Below are 13,427 nucleotides of genomic sequence, written 5' to 3' on the forward strand. Positions count from 1 at the left end.
TCTCACAAATAATACCCAAAAGTTGCAAGTAATTTGGACCGGAGGTAATAGATCCTTACCAAATAAGAAATTGTTGCACTTACTAGGAAATTGAGGGAGTATGAGTGTATATATAGATATTAAGCGATGAATGTGGTGGGGCTTGCATCCACTTTCCAAGCCCAAGGAATTCTTGCGTAAAAGGGGATGTTAGAGTATATTCTTATCCTAAAATATTAACTAAATATTTTGGTTGAAACTCAAGATCAATTTATATACTTAATTAGTAAAAATACGAGACAATAAATACTAGGTTTAAGGAATTTGGGGAGTATATGCCTTTCACACTTAAATTTCATGTGTTTCAGACTAATTTGATAAGTTGGAAGAGCTTTAAATGAGAGAATAGGAAATGAAAATGAGTTTATATTCATGACAACCCAAATGTATATTGTGCATAATGCACAAAATCAATCACAATATAGATTTTAGTATTGTATAATTTGATATAATTTTTTTTAAGGGGTAAGGGGTGGGCCCCACCTTAATTTCCTATCACAGGAATATCAAGGGGGTATTACCCTCAGGGGAGGGGGGATATGAGCCTCGAACCCGGGTCACTATCACGGGAACTGAAGCTTAGCTCCACTGAGCTATAGGCTTCTTGCTCGTATAATTTGATATAAATGAATAAGCTACGAAGTATCAATTATGTAATTTGACATGTACTCATTTATAATTTATTGTTGAGTATTGTCAATAAAAAATAAAAAAATTGGTGAGTGTTTCTATTTTATTTTATTACTACGTATATTATTATCCTTGTTTTGGTTATTAAAACGGCCATACACTACTTTGATCTTTCGTCAAATGGACTGGAAAGAGATACCACTAATAATTTTGACTACTTAATAAAGGTACGTAGTACTCCGTATCCTTTAACATTGACGTTTCCAACGATAGAGGATGCTAGCCTGCTAGGAAGTTACAAAAGTACATCCATTATGATGTCACTTTCAAATTAGGAATAAAAGGGTTAACATCGTCATTATATTCAAGTCAATTTTTTTTTTTTTTTTGGTGTTCTACCCGGTTCACCCTTTGGGCTAATTCGGATTTCGGGGATCAGTTCTGGGTGGTTAGGTTCCAGTCCCTTCCCAATTGTTGTTGTGGGGGATCGAACACGAGTCCTCCCTACCAAGTGTAGTCTCAATCACCACTACACCAACAACCAATTGGTAGTTGCTCTTTATGAATAATACTTGTAAGTCGTAAATCGTAATTGTGTAGCTATCCTATCAGCTATGGGCTTATTATTGGAGGACAAAATTTGACCGTTACTAACATTCTTTATACGTAGTAATTTTTTCACACCATCAATAACAATATACTAAAAGACACACCAATAATAACACGTGTCATCTTCTGGTGTGTCCTTAGTAGGGTTTTTTTTTCTTTTTTGAAATTATATTAAAGAAACAAATTCTGTACATAATAATTCCCTAATGTTATACAATATAATTACTAAAAATAAAAAGATTTGACATATCTTTAACACAAATTTTTATAGAGTTATACAAAAAAATAATTAAAAAAAAAAACTTTCTTAACTTAGTTATGATTATTTTCTAATAATTTAAATCTAACATATCTTTTGTAATTCAGTACTTTGATCAAAATTTGTCAACTATATTCTAGATTTTTTTTGTTTATAAAAATCAATTATAATGATAGTTTAATAATGATTATTGAAAATTATTGTGCTTGGCACGGGAACTAACCTAGTTATTAGTATAACTCTATTGTCCACACTCCATTTGCCTACTTTTATGTAATTCAACTATTACTTTTACAAGTATTATTTTTTTTAACTAAGGGTATGTTCTATTAGACTGAAATCAGTTGAACTGAACTGAACTGAACTGAATTAAACTACTGAAAATAAATGTATGAGAACAGACCCTAAGTATAATCATACAACCTTAATAACATTTGTTTTCTATACACGTAGTATATATACACTATTTGGTATTTAAAAACAATAGGGTTGATTGTCATACTTAACATCGATGCCTTTTTCAATAGATAATAATTATGTTTTTTATCCTAATTTCTTAGATTGTTTAGAATTTGCATTTTCCCTTAGTGTTTCACTTGTTAAATTCAATCATTTTTCAACAAGTCACAAGTGCATCACTTTTTTTAATCTATGCAACATGAGTTACATGACACTTTCTATTATGCAATGAAAAAGGTTCCTACATTCCCCTGTGGCAAGAGGCAAGAGCAGAGTGCAATTTTGGGGGAGGGCTTTGGCATGCATATTTAGGATATGTAGTTGATTTTTTTTCCATCTCGAAAATCCGGCCTGATGATTTTACGACTTTGGGCAAGCACTTTTTAAATCGAAGCATACGGATTGTTTTTTCTTGCTTTAACCTAATTCGGCCTTTGATCACCTCTAAATTCTCATATTTTGTAAAAAGTTGAAATTTTCATGAATTAAGACTTCCTTCATTTTGTTTTTGTCTTTTTTAACCTCTTTTTTTTTAAATCTTTTTTTATCAACCAACATGTCCAAAAGGAAAATCATGAGAATTTTGATTGCCTATGAAAAATAAAGGCAACAGAACAACACCTAAGTTTTCAATGATTATATATAAATGAAAGAGATGTAGCTAATAAATAGACAATAAGACAACCGAACAACACCAAAGTTTTCGATGTTTATCTCATACGGAGTAGCTTAATCATACCAATGATACCATCAATACTCGAGGAAGTAAAATTGTAGGGTTGTGAGACATAATATTATGTCTCACAACTATTAAAAAAATAAAAAGGTACAATGAAGAGAGAGAAATGTGGAGAGAGATAGGAAGAGTAAAAAAGGTAGTGAGGGCCTATAATGCCACTGAGTCTATATTTTGTTCAACTGAAACTCTAGTTGAATATTTTTGAGTACCACTGAGACTACATTTTATACCATTGAGAGTGTATTTTGTACCACTGAAGTTCCAGTGGTATGTTTTAACAGCTCAATGAGACATTTCTAAAATGACGTCTGGAATGCCTATAATGCCCTCGCGAGACATAATTTCACTGTCTCACAACCCTCCGTTTGGAACACCTCTCAATACTCGTATATCATACCAATGATCCCATCAATACTTTCGCCAAAAATGAACATATAAATAGCGTGCTTTCAATAGGCTGACATATAATGTCATGTTTGATTCTCTCCTTTTTTTTTTACACATAAAGGGAAATACAACAACCTCGTAAAAAAAAGCCATTTGCCCTTGATCTTTTAATTGTTGGCTCAAGGTCTTTTTTTGTTGATCAAGATGAAGGACAAAAGTCCTTGAACCAGCAACAAAAGATAACAGCTAGCAGTAGCAACTAGGCAACTAGCAAGCTTACATAAGAAGTATATACACGACAACTAAGCTTGTGAAGACAAAATAATACATAGTACCCTTCTCATAAATAAATAGGTCAAATTTTAAAAAATTTGACCACATATTTCCATCAATCAACAAAAGGTAATATAGTCATGTTTGGTAAGATTCATTTTCTTTGAAATAAGACATATATAATCTATAAATTTAATTTATAAATAATTTGAAAAGGAATATCTTATTTGTTTAAAAAAAAAATTGAATATCTTCAATTATGATAACTAGACTAGAAAAAAAATACAAGTAATATGTTATAATAAAATAAAATTTTATATTGTTTATTTTAATAAAAGTAATTTGAACAGCATAAATACAAGTAATATGTTATAATAAAATAAAATTTTATATTGTTTATTTTAATAAAAGTAATATGTTCCCAATAGATTTTTTTTTTCTTCAAATAAAAGTAAATCATTAAAACAAGATAAAATGATAAGGAAAAATAAATCCTAACAAAAAAGAAAATAAATCTAGACTAATATATATATATATATATATATATATATATATATATATATATATATATATATATATATATATATATATATGTTGATTGTGATCAATGAAATATATTTATTTCGTTTTTTATTAATATTCTAATAAAATTGTTATAAGTGATTTAGGTGTTGGTAATATTGGTAAATGATGATTTACCAATACAAAAGAATTTTTTGTTGTTATTAATAAATTTGAATTTATAAGATGACTATCATATCAGTTTTTACGAAGATATTTCTGTATTAGATGATTATCATATCAGTTTATATGTAGCTTATTAATGTGTCGATCACTGATTTGCTGACGACAAGATTTAGACCATCATGAAATTTTAACTATGAACATCATCAATCATACGAGTATTTTTTTTTCATCATTAGAGATTTGTTTTTAGAATAGTACTAACAATTAAATGCTACTGGTGAGTGTGCAGATTTATATTACCTCTATCCAAAATTGTTAATATGCATGTAGTTACTTTATTTTCTTTACTATAAAAATTTCCTTTTTCTTTTCAATGGTTCTATATACAGATCCTGACTATGATGAGTATTATATTACAATTCTTATTTCAAAAGATGTTTGATTTTTAATTCATTTAAATATATAACTACTTAGTTTGTGTTTCTTTTACCAACAATTATATTAACATCTTTCCCTTGCACCAAAACAACATATTTTCCGCCAAAAGCCTATCATGGACGAGTCACAGATAATCAATTATATCGAATGATTCAGAAGTTCGATTGCTCCCACTACCACCCAACACCGAGAGAAGTTATTGTTTAATGTTAATTTATTAGAAGCAAGTGAAAGATCAAATCAGATTTTACGCAAAATTTTAGAGTCGGTAGACTTGAAGATAGCTGGTGCACTAAAAAAGCTAGAAGAAGTAGAAGCATGGAGAGCAAATAAACTGGGAGAGATGGCGCTTGGAGTAAATGAACGTCCACAAGCTTCGCCACTAAGGACGATAGGGTTCGATAATTATAGGCGACAACGATAGAGTTCGATAATTTTAGGCGACAAGTTTTCTACTTGAAGGTGTCGTTGTTTGACAAAGACAGAACCACTAACATCCTTTTAAAGGTTTTCTGCGCTGAATTAGAAATATTAATGGAACAGCGCAAAGATTTCTTTTTGGTGGTTGATTTCACCGGCAAAAATACTCATATGCAAAGGGTGCATGTTCATGAAGCTCTTGACACAATTAACAAATATTATCCAAGATTTATTATGGATGAGGTATGTTAAATTGTTAATTATTTAATTAACAAATATTATATGTTGTGTTTTTCTTTTTAAACATGTGTTAATAATATATATATATATATATATATATATATATATATATATATATATATATAGATATAGATGAAGGCTCATGTAAGAACCCTCCTCTATATAAAAACTCAATCTTATATAAGAACCCATCCTAGTCATTCATTGGATTTGATCTAACCATCTAAAATATTCCCTTAGTAATAGCATTTATGTAATTTTTTACCTTTTCTTTTTTTACACTTTTAACAAAATACCCTAAATCTTAATGTTATTCTTTTCACTTTCTCTCTCCTCAGCATATCACTTTCTCTCTTCTCAGCACTTTCTCTCTCCTCAGCATCTATACATCAACAAATTGGGTAATTTTATTACTTGTTAAAGATTTTTTCTTTTACCGATTTTATTGTTTTTTTTTTGCGATTTTGCTATTATATAATGTGTGATGATTACATTTGTTTGTTTAATTTTTTTTTCCAAAATTTTTTTCGATTTTTTCCTGTTTTTCTTTTCAATTTCCAGATTTTTTTTTCCAGATTTTTTTTCGATTTTTTTATTTTTCGAGTTTTTAGATTTTTTTTTCGAGTTTTTCGTTTTTTTTTTTTTTGAGTTTTTAGATTTGTTTTTCTAGTTTTTCGATTTTTTCAAGTTTTTTTATTTTTCGATTTTTTTGTTTTTCCAGATTTTTTCCAGTTTTTTTGTATTTTTTTATTTTTTATTTTTCCTAATCATCTTTTTCCAGTTTTTTTTATTGTTTTTATTTTCAATTTTTTTTATTTATCGATTTTTTTTGCTTGAGTTTTTCTATTTGCTTGAATTTTATTGGATTTTAATTTCAGATTGTTTTTTTTTGCTTTAATTTGTGTTTTTGATGATTAGGTTTTGCATATTCATGGATTTTGATGATGTTGAACATAATTCTCCCTCCTCTTTTACTCATTCAGGTAATTTTAATTGTTTTAATACTTTAATTTCAATTTACTTATATGTTCTAAACTTTACTTACTTGCATGTTCTAAAGTAATTTTGTGAATTTATTGATTATGTTCAAAAGTTGTTTTAATGTTCTAAATTATTTCTGGTTATGTTCTAAAGTAATCTATTATGTCCACTCTATGTCTGTGATTTGTTATGTTCTAAAGTAATCAGCTAAGTTTAATCAGCTAAGTGTTCCCGATGAGTTAAAACCTCGTTTGGGGATGATATTCAAAGATCCTGAAGAGGGTCTTAGTTTTTACAAAGCATATGCAAATGCCGCTGGGTTTACTTCTAGGAAATCTACAACTACAAGGAAGAAGAATAACAAAGATATAATTGCTTTTCAATATGGAGTTTACAATAAGTTGTTTTTATGTTTTAAAATTTTGTGTAATTTTTTTATATATTTATTTTGTATTCTTTTCAATTTATTAACATAATATCATATTATTTTTTTTGTCCAATTATTCTTTAAAAATTGTATCCAATCCATAGATTGATCCACAAACCACCAATTTGAACCCACCGATTTCAACCCACCAACCTACCATTGACAAACCCCGCGATGTGAACATATCACCTACGAGGCTACAACTTAAAATCATGACGAATTAACATTCCACACCGAAAGAACGGAATTTGTAACACCCCCAAATCTCCCTCTACGTAAATACTATATTTATACGTATACAAATACCGTAGAGATAGACTTGGGCGTATTACCGCCACGTGAAAACGTAAGGCTTATTAAATTACTCAAACTGCAGCGGAAAAATAACTAACTTTTATTAATAGTATGAATAATTATAATAACTGTTTCGAAATAAGCTAATAAAAAAAAAACTTGTCCATACTTAAATAAAATTAACTCCTATCTATGTGATCCCAATTCCGACTCTAGTATGCGTACGAACAACTTCACACCTGAAATCAAGACTGCTTACCAAAATGGTAAACAGGGCAAACCAAAACAAAAAGGAAAACAGATTAGCAAAAACGCTAAGTACGTATAAGTGCAAGGCATGTAAATACTTTTATTAGGCAAACATGTTTTCGAAATAACCATTTAAATTTAAACCTGTCACGAGTCATTTTCCAAAATTAAACTTTCCAAAATAATTAAACCTTCCAAGGGTAGTAATATCCATCAATAAAAGCTTTCCAAACCAATAGATTTCCAATTTATAAACTTCTCAATTTTTGATATATTTCTAAACCAATTTTCCTCACCTAAGTGTGCACACCCCCCAAGCAAGTTATACTATACTCGAGGAAAGACCAGATCATACAAAAGCTCATGGTCTTACTTAACCAGTCCCGGGTAGAGGGACAATTAAAATATCAAATACTCAGGCTCACAATGAGCTACAAATTAATTAAACCAAGTGATTTATAACTCAAACAACTTTTATTAAATCGATCAACATTTAGAGATCAAACCTTCAAATCATAAAATTATATACTTTAACTTGTCATGAAAATTGTTAACTTAAATATTCATACGTAACATTTATTCAAACAACATTAAAACACGCATTCAAAAATTGTATCAAGGACCTAGCCACCTATACGTACCTTGATCACGAGAACAAAAAGGTACGACTACTAAACTTGACCACGATCGGGAGACTCCTCCTACACAAATAAAATAACCTTAATTAATATAAGGTTAACAAAATAACACAAAACCAAAAACACCATTCTATTGTGCATGAACTATCTAAATATCAACCTTTATCAAAATAGTGCTATTAGTATAGTTGGGTGGTCGTTGGTGGCGGATGAGGTGGTTGTTCGGTGGCAACAACTTGGTTATGGGTTGCAGAGTTTATTTAAGCTAGATAGAGTAAGAAGAAGGGGTGATGGGATAGAGAGTAGAGAAGAGGATTTCTGATTTTTGGTGTGAGGAATTGTGAAGTGTTGAGGGTCTATTTATAGTGTTTAAGGGGTAGTAAAATAGAGTTAAAGGAGGATTGAGATTAATATGGGAACATGATAAATGTAAGTTTGTTAAATGAATATGAGTGAAATTTAGTCTAGGTTAATTCATGTGGGAAAATACAATGGAAAGGATTAGGGATGGAAGTAAGATGAATGCTAATATGGTTAAGAAAGATAAATTAAGAGTTTTAAGTTAAAAAAAAATGATAAATTAAGAGATTTTAAGAAAATAATAATGATAAGTATGGCTTCTTCATAACTCACCACCTTTTTTTTTTTTTTACATATATATATAAAACGAAAATCATTCTTAAATAAATAAAATAATTAGATTTGATAATTAAATCAAGTTAAAATATATAGATAATATCAAAACTAAGATTTGTTGTAATTCATGAGATAATAATTAAGCTAAAGTTGTTAATCATTATTAAGATAAAATCCGGAAAATAAAATTAAAAACGGCGTACAACGTTAATTAATAAAAGTACGGACCGACCAAGATCATAATTTAGAAATATTTAATTATTTCAATTAATTAAAGAAATTACTAATTAAGAAAATATTTTCAAAAATTAGGAGTATTACAGAATTCACCATGAGAATGGGGTTGGATGAGTAGAAAAGAACAATTTTTGCGAGTAATGTGAACCCCATTTTTTTTTTGGCGAATTAACTTTTTGATTGCATTTTTGGGAGGGTTTGCGGAGGCCGAGGCAAATTTTCCTAAGCATGTTTAATGAAAGATAAGGGTATAAAATTAAGTATTAATCAAGGAATAAAAAAAAAACAAAATTCAACCCAATTAATCAACCACCACCAACCCAGCCACGACCACCAAACCACCAAACCACCAACCCCAGAAACCCAACGACCCCCAACCCACCAATTCCACCAGCCACGACCACCAGAAACCCACCAACCCCAGAAACCCAACTACCCCCAACCCACCGATTCCACCGGCCACGACCACCAGAAACCCACTAACCCCAGAAACCCAACGACCCCCAAACCCACCGACACCGAAACCACCAACCCAACACATCTGAACCACCAAAACCAAAACACCAACCCCGAAACCCACCGATTTGAAACCCATCAGTTTTGTAATTAGGGTGTTTAAAAAAAAAAGTAAGGGTAAAATGGTAATTTTATCACTAAAAAGTTACTAAAAAAGGAAAGAAATGGGAAAGTTGCAAGTAATGTGGACCAGCCCAAAAAGGAAATAGTTGCAACTAAAGTAGACCGGAGGTAGTATAATGTATTTATATATACATATCAAAAAAAACTTGGTGAGAGCGACAACTAATTGAAGCTTAGAGTAGAAATATCTTTGTGTCGTTTTTGGAGGAGTTGGTGTCTTTAGTGTGACCTCATTCCTTTCCTCTTCCTTCTTCATTGTACGAAAGAAAAACTTAAGCTTATTCCAAATCAGAAATACTTTAGAACATTATAAAAATAATGTTTCAAATCAGGTTAATGTTTCAAATGATATTAATATTCCAAATGATACCCATGTTCAAAATAGTCATCTCCATATTTGTACAAAAAATGTACTATATATTGTTTTAAATATATGTCTAAAGATATAAACTTAAGATTTACACAATCATATATCAATTTTTGTTCAGCTTTGACCACTTTCTAGCCATCTTCATCACTCTTTTCCGTTCTTCATTTACTTCTTCATTTACTTCTGATGTTATAATCTTCCCACAATACTCCACTCATAACCTTTTCATTTGCTCAAACTGCAAACAAAAAAAATACAAACACGTTAAAATTAAAATACACATGTAATTCAGAATATAATAAAAAATACTTTAGAACATTCCCATGTAATTTAGAACATAATCAGATTAACTTTAGAACATAGACATCTAACTTACAACATAATCAGAATTACTTTAGAACATAATCAAGTAATTTAGAACATAATCAGATTAACTTTAGAACATCGACATTAAACTTAGAACATAATCATAATTACTTTAGAACATAATCAGATTTATTTTAGAACATAATCTATCTAACTTAGAACATAATCAGAATTACTTTAGAACATTATCAAGTAATTTAGAACATAATCAGATTAACTTTAGAACATAGACATTAAACTTAGAACATAATCATAATTACTTTAGAACATAATCAGATTAACTTTAGAACATAGACATCTAACTTATAACATAATCAGAATTGCTTTAGAACATAATCAAGTAATTTAGAACATAATCAGATTAACTTTAGAACATAGACATTAAACTTAGAACATAATCATAATTACTTTAGAACATAATCAGATTAACTTTAGACCATAGACATCTAACTCATAACATAATCAGAATTACTTTAGAACATAATCAAGTAATTTAGAACATAATCAGATTAACTTTAGAACATAGACATTAAACTTAGAACATAATCATAATTACTTTAGAACATAATCAGATTTACTTTAGAACATAGACATTTAACTTAGAACATAATCAGAATTACTTTAGAACATAATCAGAATATGGAGATGTAATTAGAACCTAATCAATCATATGTCTTGACACGTACATTACCCTTCTCTAGCCCCGAATTTCATTGTTTTTGACATTGTCCTAGGTTTCCATGTGCTTCAACAAAAATACTCCACAATCATGTTTGTTTGCATTGCTCTTCCATTTCATCTCAATGTTTCTTGTTTCGAAAGTGGACAAAACGTTCTTCATAAAATTCACCAAATGCCTTCAACTACAAAATATATATAAATTAACCTTGAAGAAGATAGGAGGGGCAGTAGGCAGAGTAGAAGAGGCTGTAGTAATAGCCATAGCAGCAACAGATCTATTGTTCGAATACACATACTAAAAAAAAAATTCAAAAATTGACATTAATTTGCAAAAATCGAACTAATTCGAACAAAAAAAAAACAATTGACAGATCAAATTTTTCGAACATAAATATTTCACAAAAATCAAACAAAAATAATTCACAAAAGTCGAACAAAATAATGAACAAAAATCGAACGAAATAATGAACAAAAATTGATCGAAATAATGAACAAAAATCGAACAAAAATCATTCGCAAAAATCAAACAAAATAATTCGCAAAAATCGAACAAAATAATTCGCAAAGATTCGAACCCTAAATTTGCTAAACTCGAACTCAAAATAATCAAACTCCATACGAAAAATCCAACTCAAAAATCGCACAAAATAATACGCAAAAATCGACTCCTAAAAATCGCAAAAATAGAACCCTAAATCCGAACCCTAAAAATTGCAAAAATCACCAATTAAAACTGCAAATTCACTTGAACATCATGCTAATTTCATGAAAATTTGAACAAAATCGAAAAGAAAAACATACCTGAAGCGAAAATCCTTCAAATTGCAACTTCTATCAGATTTTTGGGGGTTTTAGGAGAGAGAAAATGAGAGAATCGGGAAGAAGGGAAAGAAAGTTAGAGGAGAGAGAAAAGGTTGGGAGGTGGGTAAGGGGGTTGAAAAAGTTGGACACGTGTTTTAATTTTAACCGTCTAAAACAACTTGATCCTACGGTTGAGATGGATTCTTATATATCTAGGGTTCTTATATATCTAGGGGTTCTTACCGGATCCCTCCCCTATATATATATATATATTCTTTTCTCGTCTTTTGTTGGTGAAGCTCTACATCGGTGAAATTTATTCTAGTATTCCTCGGAACATGGCCCGGTGCAAGTCAATTGTATCTTTAGCTCTACATCGGTGAAATATATATTATATATAGCCTTTGATTAGGGGATTTTTATCCACCAATCACCGTCTGACAAGTGGACCAACCAGGTTCCGCCACGTGTCCTTCACGTAGGCCAATAGGAGCCTGCCACGTGTCAATCACAGATACGTCCTCTACGGACCATTCGAGGCACGCCACGTGTCCACCCATGCCAAATGGGAAAACCGGCCAACAAGGCCCAATCCTGTCTAGAGGCCCGGTCAGCCCTAGGTTTACCCTAAACCTAGAGAGTGGCACGCTTCTCAAGACTATAAATACTTAATTAATCCTCATTAAAAGGGATGAAGCAATTGAGAGGCAATTGATCAAGCAATTAATCTCACCTGAAGAACAGAGAAGAACAGAAACATTACGGAACACTAATAACCGGCTAATCTCGCTAACAGAGCAGATTACCAACATTAAACACTCTCACCTAGAGAGGTCTTATTACTTTAATTTCCGTATTAATTACTCCTTAATCAGGTACTAACTTGACCGTTGGAGGCGGAGCTCTCAGGAGTCTCCGTTATTTTGCAGGTACAGGCGTCCGGTTCCAGTCTCGGAATTGTAACTCTCCCGCAGGACATCAGAAAACCCCGAAACATTTGGCGCCGTCTGTGGGGAGAGTACTTCAGAGATGGCATCCAAGTCTGTACCGACTCCTGAAGAGAGGCGTCCCCTAAACGACCCTCAAGTTCAGTCGGACCATGACACCGAAAGTGAATTTGAAGTGGAAACTCATACAGCTCCAGACGGGACCCTAAGGGCCCGACGTACCCGTCATACCGAAAGGAGGGAACGGGAGCATCTTCAAACAGGAAGCGAGCCAGCAGGCGCACCGCCTGCTCGGCAACTGCCGACTGATGGGTCTGCTCCCATCACAAGGAACGAACTCATGACCTTCATGAGGGACTTCAAGGGAGAGATTCAAGAGTTGATCAACAAAAAGCCGCCTGCTTCAGTCAAAGAGCAGTCGGCCAAAAAACCTTCTACTTCACTGAAGAGGAAGCCAGTTCAAGGGCGAGAGGCGACTCCTCATCCTAAATCCAAGAAGCGGGAGCCACCTGCTCTTGATTTCACAAAATTCCGTTATCCTACGGGAAATAGGAAACCGGTTCGTCATATTCAGGCGGACGGGTCAAAGCAAACGTTCACAGATGCTCGGCTACTGCTAGAGCAGAAGAAGAGTGACCGATTGTCAGAGTCGGCTTCTACTTCAAATTTTCAAGACAGTTTGCGAAATGCCTCGATGAGGCATACTCAGTCGTACCATGAGAGTCAGTCAGGCGGCACCTCCCGTCAGTCCGGCTTTCATAGTGCCCAGGCGGTACCAAACTCACCATTTGTGCCGCAACAACAGTATTTTATGCAGCCACCTCCATTTGGTGGACCTGCAGCAAAAAACGTCCAACCTATGGACTGGCAGCTACGGTTGCTTAGACTTGGTGAACAGCCGTCGGCCTTCTCCAAGGAAATTACTGAAGCCGCTCAGCCGGCCAAAGTAAAAAATGTACTAGTAGGCGCCTATGACGGCAC

At 32.1% G+C, this 13,427-nt stretch overlaps 1 long non-coding RNA gene across 1 annotated transcript; it reads right to left on the minus strand.

The window, feature by feature from the left end:
* Positions 1-9,514: 9,514 nt before the first annotated feature.
* LOC110714533 lies at positions 9,515-11,161 on the minus strand. Its single transcript, XR_002510122.1, has 2 exons — positions 10,704-11,161; positions 9,515-9,889 (listed from the first exon to the last, which is right to left on the minus strand). It is a non-coding gene; the product is annotated as an uncharacterized LOC110714533 (long non-coding RNA).
* Positions 11,162-13,427: the final 2,266 nt, after the last annotated feature.

Source organism: Chenopodium quinoa, unplaced genomic scaffold, assembly GCF_001683475.1.
Source record: "Chenopodium quinoa cultivar QQ74 unplaced genomic scaffold, ASM168347v1, whole genome shotgun sequence".
NCBI lineage: Eukaryota > Viridiplantae > Streptophyta > Magnoliopsida > Caryophyllales > Amaranthaceae > Chenopodium > Chenopodium quinoa.